Source organism: Cryptotermes secundus, unplaced genomic scaffold (assembly GCF_002891405.2).
Source record: "Cryptotermes secundus unplaced genomic scaffold, Csec_1.0 scaffold769, whole genome shotgun sequence".
Taxonomy (NCBI): domain Eukaryota; kingdom Metazoa; phylum Arthropoda; class Insecta; order Blattodea; family Kalotermitidae; genus Cryptotermes; species Cryptotermes secundus.
The window spans coordinates 17,694-36,078 of NW_019720575.1; the positions used below are offsets into that span (position 1 = coordinate 17,694).

At 39.2% G+C, this 18,385-nt stretch overlaps 1 protein-coding gene across 1 annotated transcript in view; it reads left to right on the forward strand.

Annotated features, from left to right (window-relative positions):
* The first annotated feature begins 3,102 nt into the window (after positions 1-3,102).
* LOC111869650 (nephrin) overlaps positions 3,103-18,385 on the forward strand; it is a 641,862-nt gene continuing 626,579 nt past the window's right edge. Inside the window, exon 1 of the mRNA XM_023861318.2 lies at positions 3,103-3,135. The gene's annotated coding sequence lies outside the window, so the exon portion shown is untranslated. The remainder of the gene's footprint in view (positions 3,136-18,385) is intronic.

Below are 18,385 nucleotides of genomic sequence, written 5' to 3' on the forward strand. Positions count from 1 at the left end.
CTCGTAAGTTCAACAGGAAACACAAATGACAGTGACATTATGACAAGGTCACACATGGCATCACGTGGCTACGGTACGTGTGCATAAATTCTTAATTATTGTCGCTCGTAGATGTCAAGGCCGTTTCTAAAATGTCAATATCTAGTATTCTTCTGACATACGGGAGCACGCGGTAGCGTAGTTGGTTGAGGCACTATACTACAAGCCGGAAGGTAGCGAATTTGAGTCCGAGGAGGTGGATTTTTTCAGTTGACCTAGTCGTTCCAGCCGCACTATGGCCCTGGTGTCGACTCAGAAATGAGTACCAGGAATCTTCTTGGGTGGTAAAGGGCGGCCGCCTCGTAAGGCTGACATCCTCACCGCCGTCTGTGAGCCGATTGTCTAAAGAAAATGTGGGAGCCTCAGCGTATCACAACACTATTGGCCTTCACGGCCTGTTACAGGAATAGCTTTTAGCTTCTGGCATACAGCTTACCACATATCAGCATCTTCTTGCTATATAGGGGACAAGTTAGTTTTCTGCCAGTGTTTCAGGGCTGTAGATTCACATCAGTTCGCTCTAAGTACAACTATATGCAGGGCAAATATTGTGGCTTATAGACTCGTTGCTAATCGCTGACTCTGTAAACAGCGGCCGTTGCTAGGTGACGCCCACAATATACACCCACGCAAGAATAGAACGATGGGACTGTTCAACCCGTTTATAAGCAACGGCTCGGTAATTACGCTTACAGCAACAGGGGTATTGTTGGAAACGGAGTTTTCTGTTCGGTCCATGCAAAGTGGTTTTAAATAATGATTCAGTTGAGAATCGGTAGTGAGTAGTCCCGTGTGGAGGCGGGGTCGAATACCTGTACCGTGACCCTGCGAGTCGTAGGAGACGACGAAAAGAAGTCTCAGATCTGAGAGAGTAAAATATGGTCGCTAGTCCCACGGGACTATGACCCAAAAATGACTTCGATGACGAGGACCAGCAGCAATTGTAAATGACAGACTCATCCTCTCGTCAGTATTACTAGATCCCCATCAAATATGAGCCGATTTCTAATTATTTAAGGCACATCTTACTCATTAGGGCCATACCCAAAAGAGAGTATGGTTGTGATTTCTTTGTTTAAGAAAACTGCATTATTGTTTTTAATATTCAATCGACAGGGTTGTTAGTGTTTTATGAACTTTCGACTTTCCTGAGAAATCTATGAAATGATTATTCCAATGATATTACTGTTCTTTTAAGAGCTATATCTTCATCGCTTTCCTACTCAATATTTATACCCGTAGTCCACTTCCTACGGACAGAGCCTGTCAGATTTCATGAGACGACACGTTCGACAGTAGTGTCGGAGAAGTAGTCTAAGAAGACTGGCGTATCTTGTCTAACTTCAGCAAAGAATTTGCTCTTAGCTACATACCTCTGTACAGTTTCTGTTAGCTGTATCATGATCTGGGCGCAACACAGATAAATGAATCTGAGATGCAGTTTAAAATTTCCAAGAAAAGATAAATCTGTGTTGATTGCAATATTATTTCATCTCGGCGCGTATCTTGTTAATTGTTTTGAAGGGAATTATGAACCATAGTATGGTATCCATGCACGGCGTGCAAATTTCACACTGTGAAAGTGGAATCTGTCATCACTCAGATGTTTTGACATTGTTGCATGGTTTCTATAGAGTGGAGTGGAGTATGAACCACGCAGCATAGCACGTCACTTAAATGAGACAACACAACAACAGCAATAATCGACATCTTGGTAACAAGAAAGAAGATAAATTCATACTCAAGGAACAGTTAACACAAAGGAATCTACCCAGTAATAGAAGAATCAGACGGAAAGATGCGTGATCTACTACAGCAACAGACACTAAGCTGAATATAGCCTACGACAATTTTAAATTAATTTTAAAAATTAGTAAACTCAATTTTTAATTTTCAACTTTTAGTTTCAGACATATCTTGTATTTAAATCAACATCTAGCTGTTAAAATATAAACGTATATAGAAAGTAGTTATTTTAAGCCTATGTATTTAAATATGAATACATGCTTTACACTTCAATAACGAAAATATGTAAATCACAGCACCCGAGGATGACCCTATAAGGGTCGAAACATGTAGTGGAATATAAGTTAATAAATTATAGTTGCATTGAGGGTGGAATTTATATTATTAGTTATACTCACGCAACAGGATACAAACATTAAAAACAGTATGCCATAACACTTGTGAACATGATGCAGTATGATGTAATAGTCCCAGTTTCGCTGTTTATTTTCTAAAATTGTTTAAGCTGTCCGTGTCATCATCAGGATCGTTAATTAAGCTGTTATCCTATTCTAGACACAAGGATTCAAACTGACCCATTTCTTTTTCAAATAACGCTTAAATATTTACCGTTCGCTGTGTGAAAGTAAGTAAAAAGTAAAGCTTTCCCTGTAACAGACCGTGAAGGCCCCTAGGGTTGTGAGACGTTAAGGGTCCAACATTATCTAGATAATCGGCTCAAAGATGGCGGTAAGGTTGTCAGCCTTACGCGCCGGCCGCGCTTTACTCCCCAGGAAAATTATTTATTTAATTCCTGGTACTCATTTCTGTTAGAGGCTGAGTGAACCCCAGGGCCATGGTGCGGCCGGAAGGATTGGGTCAATTGAAAAAAATCCAATGACCTCATCGGTATTTGAACCCGCGACCTTCCGACTTGTAGCATAGTGCTTCAACCACTACGCTGTGTGTTCGCTGTGTACGTACAAAATACTTTGTAAATTCAATTTTAGGCAGTATTTCAAGATGTTCACTATGTTCCTTCTTATTATTTTTGTTAGTTTGCTGGTATGTGTTATTTCTAGTTCTTCTCAAATATCTTCTTCACCCTTACACTCACTCATTCTCTGTCCTACGACCGCTCTGAGCAGACACCTTCCTGCCTCTTAGTACACGTAGAAGGCCTGTGTTATTTGAACTCCATTATACTTCGCCGTCATACACCCAGTAAAATGTATTTATACATAAACGGTTTGTATATTTCTATATACATTTGTATCTTCAGGTGTGTGTGATCGGAAACTAATTTGTGTATTTCATACTTACAGGTAAGAATGGCTTTCCACTTGTATGTCCCTCTACCATCCAGAGGCGGTAAGTTGTAAGTTGCATATCTGTACCTAAATACATAACAAACAAACAAACAAACTCTGTGGCTTGAGTCCTAAAGCGAACTGTACCGACCGCCGCTTGTCGGCAAAATTAGTGCCAATTTTAGAGGAAAGATGGTGTCGCGGGGTCAGCGCAACGAATCCCCACGGCCCTACCTAAATACATATTTTTAGTAATTATATTTCCGATTTACTTTTAACAAATGTTTGTGCTGTACTGCATTTGTTGTGCTCCTTTTATTCGAATCACTGATATTAAACAAAACGCCCATTCATTTCCCGTATGAGATTGGAAATGGCCCGATTGCCAATGTTTCTTGGCCTCGAAATCAGAAAATAATTTACGTGACAGCTACGCGACGTGTATATGTATGTTCCTCTTCATAGTGAGCACTTTTGGGGTGCTAGAAACTCGTTCCGTAGATCGTTAGGTTGCAACGGGAAATTGTTCATCACGGAGCTATTGAGAAAACGCTTTCCATGCACTTGCAACATCTTTACATAAAAAATAAAAAAAATACCGCACTTTATTTCAAAAGAGAATTTTGTAATCAACTTTAAAACGAAGTATATACTTACAAGTTGTATAATCTATATGTATACTCATTGCAGTACTGATGAGTCGAGGATTCATTCAAGTGTCTCTTATTCCTGCTATCTTCTCTTCATACTCGTAGCTCTCCCCAATTCTGCCATTTTCTTCTATCAATATATAATTAATTAATCACAGAATACCAAGCCTCTGTCACCCGCTTCTAGTTGCCTTTGTTAAAGGATTTCTTGCGTACAGAAAATTGGTGAAGTCCGAGTCTTACTTTGCCCTCGTATTCAGGCTACATGAATATATCAGCAGTCTTGTATTAACAGTCCTGATAAGAATTGTGACACTATATTCGTATATCTTGCAAAGCTGTTGAAGATGAAACATAATGACCTAAATATAAACCCATAAGCACAGGCAATTTGTCGGAAGTTTCCATTTAAAAAAGTAAAGCTATCCCTGTACCAGGCTGTGGAGTCCCATAGGGTTGTGAGACGTTGAGGGTTCCACATTTTCTAGACAATCGGTTCACAGATGGCGGTAAGGTTGTCAGCCTTACGCGCATGCCGTCCTTTACCCCCCAGGAAGATTCGTGGTATTCATTTCTGTTAGAGGTTGAGTCGATCCCAGGGCCATAATGCGACTGGAAGGATCAGGTCGATTGAAAAAATCCACCTCATCGGGACTAGAAGTCGCGTCCTTCCGGCTTGTAGCATAGCGCCTCAACCAACTATTCTACCACGTGCCCGAAGGTTTCCATTTACTTTCCATAAATAATCAGCCACACAGAATGACCGGCCTTAATATTTTGGATAAGAAGGTACGGAAATCTGTATCCTTATTTTTGACAGATTACCGTACCAACATGCTTCAATAATATCAACATTAAATGTAATATAATATATTAGAAAACGCGCAGTTACATATTGTAACATCTCATTTAGGAGAAACCTGATTCGAACCTAGGAGAGCAAAAGAATTAATCGATAGGCGTCGTGGACTATTTTACAGTCAGGAAGAGAATTATTCCATAACAGATACTATAAATTCTGACGTATTCTAATTTTTCCTTTCAAGCAATGTATTCTTTTTTCCAGATACTATATATTTATGTACATGACCTGTCTGTATGTTATTCAGACAGAGTTCTGTCTGTCATAAAATGCACGTCAGAATTCATTATTCTTTCAGCGCAACATCGTAATACCGTTACCTCGTGAGAAGTGAAATATAATATTACAGTTTTTACAAGGAAATGGTTTTTTAAGATAAAGTTTGCTAATGCATATATCATTTGCTCTTTTTTTTTAGAAAGTTTCGAATAAAACCATAAAATATATGACGAAAGTCCATTTTACTTTGTGATAACTGGAAATGTTTCAACACTGAATAATCTCATTTTTCTTTTCGTGCATGCATCATTATGCATAAAAGCAAAGAACTCGTTTCAAGAAATGAGGTACCGACTTTAGCTAGGTTGTTATTCATAGCTATTGTGTTGCTCTTTTTGAAACATTTATAAATTCTAGAATAATTCTATGGCGATAAACAACTGTGACTTTGCTATTTGTATGAAAATCTGTCTTACACATAGTAAATACTCGTGCCTAAAAAGCGGCCTCCGTAGTCTAAAGGTAACGTTCTCACCTCATGACTCATAGTACGCGGGTTCAAATACCCGGCGGAGGTCGTCGAATTTTTAAGGGCGGAAAAATTCAGGGAACAAGTCCACCGGGAGGGACTTTAAGCCGTGTGTCCCGTGTCGTAGCTTTACGGCACGTAAAAGATATCTCCAAAGGAGGTCACTGAGCCAAATTACGGACGTTTCCCGCCCAACAGCAGTGTCTAATACCTCTGGTAGATGGGGGAAGCATTATAGATACTCTCAGCTAGTAGAGCCGGTCTCGCTGGCTGGGCGGGACTGATGGTAAGCACCAGTACCGGTAGGATATAGAGACTGGTAGAAATCGTAGAGGGAAGCACAATGGACCGATACAGCTCTAAGTGCACGGGGAAACCCACCCTCTCCAATAACTTACTAGCTAACTAAATACTCGTGCAATGCAAAAGAAACTCTGAATTCCTAGACTTCAGAAGGTGATATTCTAGCAAATCTACAGACCCACTATAGAAGCATGCGGGTTAATTTGCCTTCTCAATACGTTTAATTCGCTTTATGTTAAAATGGTATCTGTACTAATCCAGTTATCTTATAGTTGCGGAACTCTTAAGAAGTTTTAAAAAGAAATAAAACATTTTGTGAAACGTTGTCAACTTGAGCTAATTTTACTTTTCTTCTTTCTATTCTCTCACACTAGTATTTTTTTTAATTCGTTTAGTGGGGGTGGAGTCCACCTGGGTCCACTCGGCACGGCGGCCACTGATTGGCCTGTTGTACCTGCCCCGGTTGATTATGATGATGGAGAATTTGGTGGAATGAAGACTGGCAGGGGAAACCGAGATACTCAGAGAAAACCCTCCCCAGCTCCACTTTGTCTACCACAAATCCCACTTGACCAGACACGGGATCGAACCCGGACCGCCGCGGTGGGATGCCAGCGACTAACCTCTTGAGCTATGGCGCGACCTTCTCACACCAATAATTGAAACTCGGTGTTATTTTGTGCTTTTTAGTTTGGCGTAGCATCGCTGCCCTGTGAGTCGAGTCCCGAAAATATCTGTTTTCATTCTAAGCATACACAACATTTGACAAATTAATATTTGTGTAATCTGTCGATTGCATGAATTTTTGTTATTTTCTTTTCCATCTCATAGTAATAAGGGTTGGTCTATGGTAGCTATTCTCTTGAAATTTGTTGTGACGGAATATTTTAACATTGCAATTTCGCTTGGAGTAATTTTTATGATAAACTCTTTTTTACGCAGGCATGCTGCAGAACTTTTGACCTAGACAGTTATCATTATCTGACTTCGAAACAGAAGCATGCATTTCTAGTGGCTACTTTCTTGACCTGCAAGGGAAACACTTTGCTACGAGGAAGTTACAAGCCCAGCCCAATGCTATGCTGCAGATGGTCAGGCCAGCCACTGCTGTAGCGGTTAGTGGATTCCGTTTTCCTGTTCTCCCTCAGAAGAAGTTCCACTTCTCTGTTTCTCGTCCCTTTCATGTTCCTTTTCAAACCTGGAGTCTCATTTAGCTCTTTGTGGTAGTAGAGAAACTTCAACAGTAATATAAAGTTAAACTATAAACAGAAATTTTTTAAAACACTTCCCACCAGAATTAATTAGTGCAATGAGAAATTGAACTTCATAGGAACTGGAATAAAATTACTACTACTACTACTACTACTACTACTACCACCACCACCACCACCACCACCATCAGTAGTATTAGTAGTAGCAGCAGCAATAATATAATTCAATAATTCAGTTCTTCAATCCTTTATTATTATTTATGTGCCGAGTCAACAGTCGCAAGGCCAATTACAGACAGAGCACAGGGTAGATACAAGTAATTACATTATGGACAAACACAACATAAAGTCAAAGACAAATTACAAACAAGCACTGGAGGAAAACACAATAATGCAGACAAGTAAACAAACGAACAAACAAACAAACAACAGTAATAATAATAATTTCATTAACATAAATCAATAATGCAGACAAGTAAACAAACAAACAAATGATAATAATAGCAATAATAATAATTTCATTAACATAAATCTAAATGTTATTGAGAACTGAGAAATGAAACGTATAAATATATAATTGAGAAATGAAAAGTATGGATTTTCAGTGAGGATAATAATAATAATTCAGTTTAATTGTTGTTTATTGTACATGTAAATAATAATATAAAAATTATACTATATTTAAAAATATATATACTAAATATACTAAATATCTTGTAACCATGACACTGAGGTCGAGAACAAATCGAGTTTAACCTCCATGTGAGAAAGTTCCATAGGTTAGAGAGATGAATTGTATAAAGCAACAGCGATTTCCGGCAACTTACGTAGATGTCCAATGTGCTGGTGAGAAAATTGTTAAAAGGAAAATTATAGTTTTAGAGATGAGGTTATTTAGACTCTCTGATGTGGTGAGGTTATTAGAAAAAAAAAACAAATGCACAAGATTTATCAGTTATGATTTGAACAAAAATTCTGACGATAAGAACATTGATTGTATGTATTATAAATATTAAGGTAAAACAAAAGATAAAGGTTATCGAAACAATCATAAAACTTTGAAAGCGGAACATATTGAAAGTCATAATCAGTGATCAGAAAACACATCGCTACTTAGCAATGGATATCATGTATTGTTGTCAGGCGCGTCCACACATGCATTGCCCAGCAATGGACGCCGTATTGTTGCGCATTCGTTGCTTGAAACATGTTTACGTATGCGTCTCCTAGAAACAGCCCAAACTGTCACATTCTGCTCTTGTACTTCGTCTCGTCCAGAAAAGCCGAATAACAGCAAAGGAATTAAAATAATAAAGAAGCCTTTAAGCTGTTTAGCAACACCGTATTTATCACTGGTGACATTTTTCCCCTACAAAATACTTCGCAACTAAGGCAAAGTGGAGAGCACAGGCGAATGAAACGAATTGCATTTTACCATAACTTTAACTCTCCCTATTTAACTACCAGTATTATATACTGGCTGTGTCAGTATATATTGGTAATACTTCAGAATAACAGTGGATGTACTGGGCTATTTTAACTGCAGATTTTCTTCTGCTTAAACTACATCTACCCATATATTTATAAGAATTGTAAGAATTACGTGATGAAATCTTGTTTGTATTATGAAAACAGACATCTATAAAAGTACTCAAGGATTCGGATATGTATCGAGGTATATAATAGTTATACAAATACATTTTCCATTACACGGTCAATAGAATAATCCATCATGTAGGTCTACACATGCCACTAATGACTGAATGATAAGTGTTATTATAGACTAGAACATATCTGTACGAGTATGAACAACATACGAGAAGATTAAATACACACTTTAGTAAGCATTGGTTGTTAACGTTATATGGAGCAATTTGTTTACCCTCTGTGACATTTACATGAAGGTTCTCTTAGTCATTGAGGTGTAACAGGCACGAACTTTACGTACTAAAGTGTATTTTATGATAGGCATGGAAAGTGCCGTAGTAATCACATAAAACCGTTTCGAAGGTAACTTGCAGAAGTAAATATTTACACATCTTTGGCTAAGTAATGAATTATTTATAAAATAGACGTTTTTGAAAATATCTGTGCAGTGATATTTCACGTACTTACTTACTTACTCATGGAGCTGAGCCTTTCTGGAGGAGCCGCCAATTACTACTCAAGAATTTCGCAACATTTTATAGAACCTGAAGGTTCATTACCGTGTTCACAAGGGCCCTCCACTGGTCCCTATCCTGAGCCAGATCATTCCAATCAATACCATCCCATCCCATCTCTCTAAGATCCATTTTAATATTGTCCACCCACCTACGCCTTGGTCTTCGCAGTGGTCCGATATTTCACGTACACTCTTATATACGATTGACCTTGACTGCGTTACCACGGAGAAGAAATCGATTGTTGCTCGATAGATCATTGTTACTGAATGCCGAGCTGCAGTGATATCCGGTGAAGCGGGTTCCGGGAGCATTGGGATTTCGCTGTTGGGCTATGTACTCATAGATGCCTGAAGATACCAGTTACGCAGTTTTATTTAGAGATGTGTTCTCTGAAAATTAATTAAATTTAATCATAATCGTTTTCGATAAAATAACCGTCTTCTATTTTTGAGTCTTTTTAAGGGTCCCTGTTTTTCTAACTTTCAAATTCACGGGGCACCTACCTACGATGTGTAAGTACTTGAATAGCGAATATGAAAAAAGATTTGACCAACCGTTCAGGCGCTATCGAGTCCGCACTCCCATACACGCAGGCACACATTCAGATAGAAGGTTTACATAGAACTCTTTTTCATAGTAACTGAGGCTAAAAGTATGTAAATCCTTCAGAATTTCGGGATCGATTTTTTCAAAATCATATTACTTTCTCTTACATACTGCACATATGAGATATTGAAGGTAAGAGAAGTATTATTGTATTGTATTGTATTGTATTGTATTGGAGAGGGTGGTTTTCCCATGCACTTAGACCAACTGTTGGTCCATTGTGCGTCCCCCTATGATATTCTACCGGTCTCTATTCCCTACCGGTACTGGTGCGTGCCATCAGTCCTGACTCAGCCAGCGAGTTCGGCCTCTACTGGCTCAGCGGTATCTCGATGCTTCCCCCATCTACCAGAGGTGTTAGAGACTACTGTTGGACGGGAAATGTCCTGAATTTGGCTCAGTGGTCCCCTTGGGACATGAGGTTCTTTTACGTGCCGTAAAGCTACGACACGGGACCCACGGCTTAGTCCCTCCCGGAGGGTGGGAACGTTACCCCTAGACTACGGAGGCCGCTTAACAGAAGTATTAAGTCAGTGAACATCGTAATAAAGACACACAACATAACAGAAGAAGTACCCATCACCGTGGGATACACAAACACATAGATGGAACCACATATCAAATACTGAAACTACAAAAACTTAAGCACGGCAATTTTCATGAACAACTTTAAAAGCCTGATTAAGATCAATATTGGTCGAAAAATGTAGTGTGATGTGGAGAAACTTTTAATAAGTTTTAAAAAAGCGTGTTTATTCAGTGACTTGAATAATAAGTGACGTGCAACAAAATGGCGCACTATAATACTCCGTGGCTTCAGTCCGCAAGCGAAATATACCGACCGAGCGACCGCCGCTTGTCGGCGAAGTTAGTGCCAACTTTAGCGGACAGAGGGTGTCACGTGATCAGAACAAGGATTCTTCACGGCCGTTAATTTCGGTTTTCTAGACCGGAGTCAGTACTATTCCATTCAAATAGCTCATCAGTTGCCCTCACGAGGCTGAGTGATCCCCGTTCCAAACCCACTAGTTCTCAGAAAATCTGGTATTGCCGGGAATCGAACCCGGACCTCTAGATCTGTAGCCATGAACTCTGATCACTAGACTACAGAGGCGGTCCAATGTTCGTGCATGGTTTATGAAACAGGTAATAGTTAACGAATTAGTTGCCTTGTCATGACCAGCTCCTCAGTCCACACAACCTCCTATTCGTTGTGTAGCAGAGGCTCATTTGCCTGAGGATGTAGCAACAGAGCATGCATCTGACATCACACGCCAGTCTGATGTGGCCGTTAGGAATCCGTAGAGGTGTTCGTTCACTCACCATAAGGGACTACTTAGTCTAACTTTACCGTAACAGGTAGCATAATTGACTTTATTTGGTTATACGCTTATTTACTCATGGAGCTGATCCCTTCTTGAGGAGCCGCCAATTCTGCAGCTACTCAAGAATTTCCCAGCATTTTATAGAACCCGAAGGTTCATTACCGTGTTCACTAGAGCCCTCCACTGGTCCCTCTCCTGAGCCAGATCAATCCAGTCCATACCATCCCATTCTATCTCCCTAAGATCCATTTCAATATTATCCACCCACATACGCCTTGATCTTCCCAGTGATCTCTTTCCATCTGGCTTCCCCACCAATATCCTATATGAATTCCTCTTCTATCCCATTCGTGCTACATGCCCTGCCTACCTCATCCACCTTGACGTGATCATTCTAATTACACTTGAAGAAGAGTACAAGTTTGGTTAAACATTATAATATAAAAATATACTTTTAGGAATTCTTTAAGAAAGTAAAAAATGAACGTATTATGAGGACTCCACATTTGTTCCGATGTCTGTCACGTAGTATAAGATCCTAAAGAGCAGACCACATTTTCTTAAAATTCGGTAGGGAGATTCATTAAAAGTTGTTGGCAGTTCCGAATTTGACCATCGCCGGTCTATAAGGCAGACCTGGTTTTACAGAAGGACATAAGTGTGTTTCTCTCATGCAGCCCATAAACCGATCTGCATATTTTGTTGAAATCTCATATGGGAGATACTTCCGTTAAGATTCGTTAGGCGAATAATTAACCCATTACAGTACAGTGGTTACGGTGTTTACCTCTTGCTGTAACATACTAAAACTCGTACATTCTGCCCACACAGTGCCTTTATATATTTCTTATGGATATAACACTAACCGTGACTGTTCCCATAAACAGCATTAACCGATTGGTCTTTTTACCGGAGACATAGTACGTTTCCTGTGAGGTACGAAGTTTTATACGAAATGTTATGTGTTCAGAATAAATTGATCCTCTAAAGAATTAATCCACTAAGAGTCATGCAGTATGGAAGGTAGTAATAGATAGACCTTCCCTATGTCCCTAAACCCTTCCACAGATGTTGAATTTCGGTATTGGAAGCTTTCAGTAGATTGTAGTTCATTGCTACCGTTTTTAATAAGCTTAATATTAAAGGCTAAAGGCGTAATTTTTTAATATGTAATGGACTAACTGATATAATACACGTGCGCACGTAACTTATCATCATGACTAGTTGACTCGCAAGTTGACTCGGAGGGTACTTTTCTGATTTGTATGTAGTAGGTTCGTGGTTCGAATCTCGACCTGGTAACAGACTATCTTGACTGAATTTTTTTTCGTTGTTCTCCTCAGCCACTCCAAGTTAATTCCAGGTTAGTGCTTCAAAGCAGGCCACAACCTGTTTCTTCCATGTACCTTTCAGCTCAGTATTCGCTAATCCTCCTGGTACTTGACATTAGATAACCTTAGATACTGACAGAGCCATAAAATATACTATAAATAGGTATATAATATAATTCTAACTAATAAAGGAATTTAAGATAATGGTTTTGCAGCATCAAATTAGTTGGGAAATTGTCATGAATTGTGGATAAATCAAAGATTTTTTAAAGAGAAATTTGTCTGAAGAGAGTGACAAAAGCCACATAAATCTGACAGTTACGTCAGCATTCTCAGCAAACTTCATTTGGAGATCCAGAACTCCGCCACCCTTTCTGTTTCAAACATCACTCTTACATTAGTATTGCATAAAATGGTGCAATCTGTACATTGAAGTTATAAGATAATTATTGTGTTTCTCTTCTCGCTCTTTTCTGTCTGTTCAGGAAGTGCTGTATAGGTCCCCTTCGTTGACATATTCCTCACAAAAGTACTTTTGTGTTGAAACTGATTTGACGTGCCGTTAATTGCAGTACTCTTCAAAGCTACCACTGTCAGGATGTCAAATTCAACAATGTTGTGCCTGTGTAAATAAACTGTTTCTGAAGTAATGTTTCAATTCAGAATTACGTAGCACGATATTTTCTTTAAAGGCCAGTATATGAAAGCAAAGCTTCACCACCTTACTGTCAGTTTGTTTATTTTGTTTATTTATTTAATAGTTTCGAATGTTCTGAGGTGATGAATTATGATCGGAAATAATATGGAAGATACTGGTTGTGTCCTAGTTTTAGGGTACTAGCGAGATATTTGTTTGCAGGGACTAGGAGAAACACAGATAACTTAGGCAATGACAATAGGTATCGGACCGAGATTCGAACTGAGAACCTGTCGAATACAAGTCAGAAGCATTACCATTGAGAGAGCTTGCTCAGCAAGTAATCCTACTGCACTTTTGTCAAATATATGCTATTCGGTTGAGCTTTCTATGGTTTTCAAGTGCTATGCTTTTGTGTTTCTTCAGTACGCCATTCCCTAGTCTCTAAAACACGTTAGCCTGTATGGCTGGAACTGACGAAAGAAAGCACCTATTGATTAACGTCAGGATGAACAATCCATCACAAATGACGATTTAGGCTGTCAGATTTTATATATGCATTAAAGGAACTTTGGTAACTGTCATGAACAAATTACCCAATGCAGAGTCTGAAAGCTCAGAGGGAGACAGTCTGAGGTACGGGAGTCATTGAGGGCCACGGGAGGGACACGTGACTCACACGTAAGCTACAGCTGTAGAAATACTTGCATCATAATCTGCAGGATTTTATTTTTATCAAGTCAGCCTGTACGTATGTGAGAAATGTTACGAAAGAATTAACAAGAATCGCCTACTTCCCTACCACTGTAATTTCAGTATCTGATACGACAGGCAGAAAGATATGTGATTAATGAAGTCAATGAATAAATAAAATTTTAGGCTGCAGTTTTGGTATTACTGATGGCAGTCATTTGTGAGATACACCGTCGTGATGGCAACAGGCGGCTTGATATACTTACCAAGTTCCATGAAGATTGGTTTGGGCATTCGGCTAATATCAAGGTTATTACCTCGACGATTTGAGAGGCTGCAAGGTTGGTATTACTAAAGGGAATGTTTATCACTTGTGCCGTTGAGATGACCTAGATGGCATGACACATACCTAAATACCAAGTTCCCTGATGATCGTTTCAAGAATTTAAATAATATTAAGGGTATTACCTCAACAACTTGATAGGCTCTAGTGTTGGTACTACTGATGAGATAGATTTCCCAAGTACACCATTTAGATGGCCTCTTGTAGCAAGTCTCATTAACAATTCAGGCATTGGAGTAATTTTAGGGGTATTATCTCAATAATTTGAGCCGATGTAGTGTTGTTATTACTGATTAGAGGAATTTATGATGCACATCATTGAATTGCCTCATGTAGCATGATATACACGTACGAAGTTTCCTGAAGACTGATACAGATTTTCAAGCAATATGTAGGTTTTGTCCCAGAAATTTTAGGGGCTGCAGTATTGGTATTACTGACGGTAATGATACTCGTATATATATATATGCCATTGAAATGGGCTCAGGTGGCGTGATATACGATACATACCAAGTTCCATTACGATCTGCTCAGACATTTAAGTAACGTTACGCTAAGGACCGCGCCATAGCTCAAGCGGTTAATCGCTGGCTTCCCACCGCGGAGGCCCGGGTTCGATCCCGGGGTCTGGTCAAGTGGGATTTGTGGTGGACATAGTGGCGCAGGGGAAGGTTTTCTCCGAGTACTTCGGTTCCCCTGCCAATCTTCATTCTACCAATTGCTCCACAATCACCCTCACCTATCATCTGGGGCTGGTACTATAAGCCAGAAGTGGCCGCAGTACAAGGGACTTAGTCCCACCCCACTAGCAATAAAAAAAACGTTACACTAAGCGCCGCAATAGTTTTGAAGATTGTAATGTTGGTATTGCTGGTCAAAGAAATTTATGAAGTACTCCGTTGATATGGATTCGTGTGGCATGATATACGTACAAAGTGCTCGAGAGGGTGTAATGTTGGTATTACTGATCGAAGGGATTTGTGAAGTACGCTGTTGAGATGGGCTCAGGTGCGTTGATGTAAATGCCAAGTTTTATAGAGATAGAATAAGCCATTCAAAAGTTAATAAGTGGGATACACATGTACATGGAAATAGCAAGTTGGTTCCATAAGATTATTTTTAATTTTCAGAATATTGAAAGTATGATAAAATACGGATACTTTAAATACTGATATTTTAAACTGTAAGTATCGGTTTCATGTAAGTAACAACATTTAAATGGATATCTGCTCTTCTGCATAAAATAAGTACAGTATATTTATTCCAAGACCGCCTCTATGGTCTATTGGCCAGAGTTCTTGGCTACAGATCCAGAAGTCCGGGTTCGATTCCCGGCGCTACCAGATTTTCTGAGAAGTAGTGGATCTGGAACGGGGTTCATTCAGCCTCGCGTGGATAACTGAGGAGCTCTTTCAAGAAAATAGAGACTCCGGTCTATAAAACCGAACTTAATGGCCATGGAAATTCTTTGCGGTGACCACGTGACACCCTCTAACCGCTAAAGTTGGCACTAACTTCGCCGACAAGCGGCGGTCGCTCGTTCGGTCGGTATAGTTCGCTTGCGGACTAAAACCACGAAGTTTTTTCTGTTGATTCCAAGCGGATTCATAAGTACATGTCGTCTGACAACAATTGAACACCACATAGGCTCATCAATTAGTTAATCCGGGAGTCCAACACTTTTAGTCCGAAGACAGTCTATTTGAGTACACTTTCTCAGAGCAGGGCGCCTATTTAAGGTCTTGTCATTCTGTCTCCTAAAACTTAAAACGACAGCCTCAGAGGTTTCCCCACAGAAAAAAACGTGAACGCTTTTCTTGTTACTCATTCGAGTCATATATTTAAACATTCGCAATTTATTTTTCCAACAAGAGGGGATAAGTTACATACAGTGTACAATACATGACGACATTAATTCCCGATTAACTAATCTCTAATTCTTCTCTGTCAAGTCAAAATATTCACCGTAACTCTTTGTTTTCAAACTATTGTAGTCTGTGTTTCGGTAGATATTGATGTAAAAGTTTGAATGGAAATGCGACCGAACTTTATATTGGCTACCAAAATTTCTTTTCATCGCTTATGCACATAGGAGTGTATTTTTATGTGAACAAGAATTTCGTTCCCTGTTCACTGAAACGTTTTATGGTATTTGTTGGTGTGAAAAATTATACGTATAAGTCTGACATGAAATCTAAACAATCGTTTGTTTCCATAGAGTCTCTGTCTTCTGTACTCTGCAACAATACGAGACGTATTTTGTTAAATTGTTATGCGTCCATATATATATATATATATTTTAGTGGAATCAACATTTTTCTACTTTTAGTACTCTCCGATCCAACGGTCTTGTCGCTGTGTGTATGGTGCTACCACAGTTACTCTCTTGTGACGTACTAAACTCAGTTTCCATCACATTTTCCTTCCTTTCCTTGTTTCGTGCACTTTCCCGCATACAAAACAGCGCAAATTCCCTACCTACATTCTCGAAATTTTGTCTTTTTCGTCGATATTTTGAGCAGACATCCCCAGGATATGGAATAGATTCAATTTTCTCTTTACCAAATATAAATATTTCTCGTACATAGTTCCAGTTTCTCAGGCTGTTGCTTCTCCCAGCTACAGTATCCGTATCACTGTCCTGTTCTCTGAACATTCCAATTGATTTTACTTTTATGTCTTAATTATCAGGCTTGGCACAATGTCCCTCAGCTGGATTTAATTGTTCATTATTTTCCGTTCATAACATTCGTGCTTATTATGAAGTATCCAGTGTTTAGCATTATTCACGTTTTCTTTGCGTGCAATACAATATTAATATCTGTAATACGTTTACCAAAAAATTCGATACCCACTCAGGCTGCGTCACAAAATTTCACGTTCTCTTCGCTTAAAAAAACTATTCTTGTAAGAAGCCGTGAAGGCCCACAGGTTATGAGACGTCGAGGCTCCCATATTTTTTAGAGAATCTGCTCACAGATGGCGGTAAAGTTGTCAGCCTTACGCGCCAGTTGCCTTTACCCCCAGGGAGATTCCTGGTACTAATTTCTGTTAGGGGCTGTGTCGACCCCAGGGCCATAGTGAGGCTTGAAGAATTAGGTCAATTGAAAAATCCATCTCATTGGGACTCTAACCCGCAAATTTCCGTCTTGTAGCACATTGCCTCAACCAACTACCCTACCGTGTACCACCACTTTTTTTTTTTTGCTTATTCAAAATGGTGAAAAGTCAAGACTATAGGTCTGGTTTGTTTATAAGAAGTTTACATATTGTGTAATTAAAGGGATTTTTTTCTTTTGAGACCTGCTTTGCATTTGCAATTGGAACCTATTTCTAATTATTTAGTAAAGACAGGAATGCGGTGAAGAGGGTAATAAAATATTGAAGAAAAATGTGAAGAAGGTATATACACGCATGATGAATCAGAAACAAGAGAGAGGAGAGGAAAAAGGGGTGCAAGAAATGAATTGTAACCAAAGAAGTAATTCAAGAGAAAGAAATTAAGGAGCAGGTAGGACGGAGGAGGAAGAGAGTATTAGAGGAAACCAGCCGTGGGGTAAATATTGGACCTCTGTCTTATTAAATATCGAATCTATGTGCATATATACATGGCATGAGTTCTATAGATGCATTGTGCCTAATACAGGAGTCTTTTTAGGCCTGTAAGAACAATTTATATTTAGAAAGCAAAGTAACTAGGAGGCAGAAAGTGGCATGCAGTAATTCGAATTTAAATCAGAAGGGAAAAACTTTTCAGCATATATCGTAAAGAATGTTCCATTAGAGTGCTGTTTAGAAATAATCCATTTCTCATTTTGAAGGCTGACAACCTCGGAGCAGTCGTGTTTATAACACATGTCACCGACTTGTCGTTTCATTATTATTGGGACTTACATCTGTGTAGCAAAATGCGCTGTGGAAAGAATTTCTGCTAGAATGAAAACTGTGGGAGAAACCATGTTGTTTTCTCACTCTGCTTATTCTTCGGCTTTGAAGATGGAGGCGACATATTCCTCGGAAACATCCGTTGACTTACAACGGACTACACGACGCTGTATCTTAGAAGGTAGAACTATTCAACAAGAATAAGATAAAGAAAGGCCTCCTAGATATCAGTTTCTCTACCTTGTAGATATAAATGTATTCTTTCTAAGCTATTCGCAGTATCTACACTTAGAAATTACCCTTCCTTTGGTTTCCTTAAACGCTAAACGCAGCTTTCAGCGTACCCCCGCCCGGTTATAGACATACAAAGTATCGTTTTAATCAAAATCCAGTCAGTAATTCTGGAGATGAAACTTAAGGACTAACAAACGGGGAGACAGATTTTATACAAACACATTTCATGGACATTCCTGTTTCCATATTGTAGCTAACACTTCACTCTCAGAAGGCGTTAATGAGTCTGAACGATTTCTTGGACAGACCAGAAGTTTG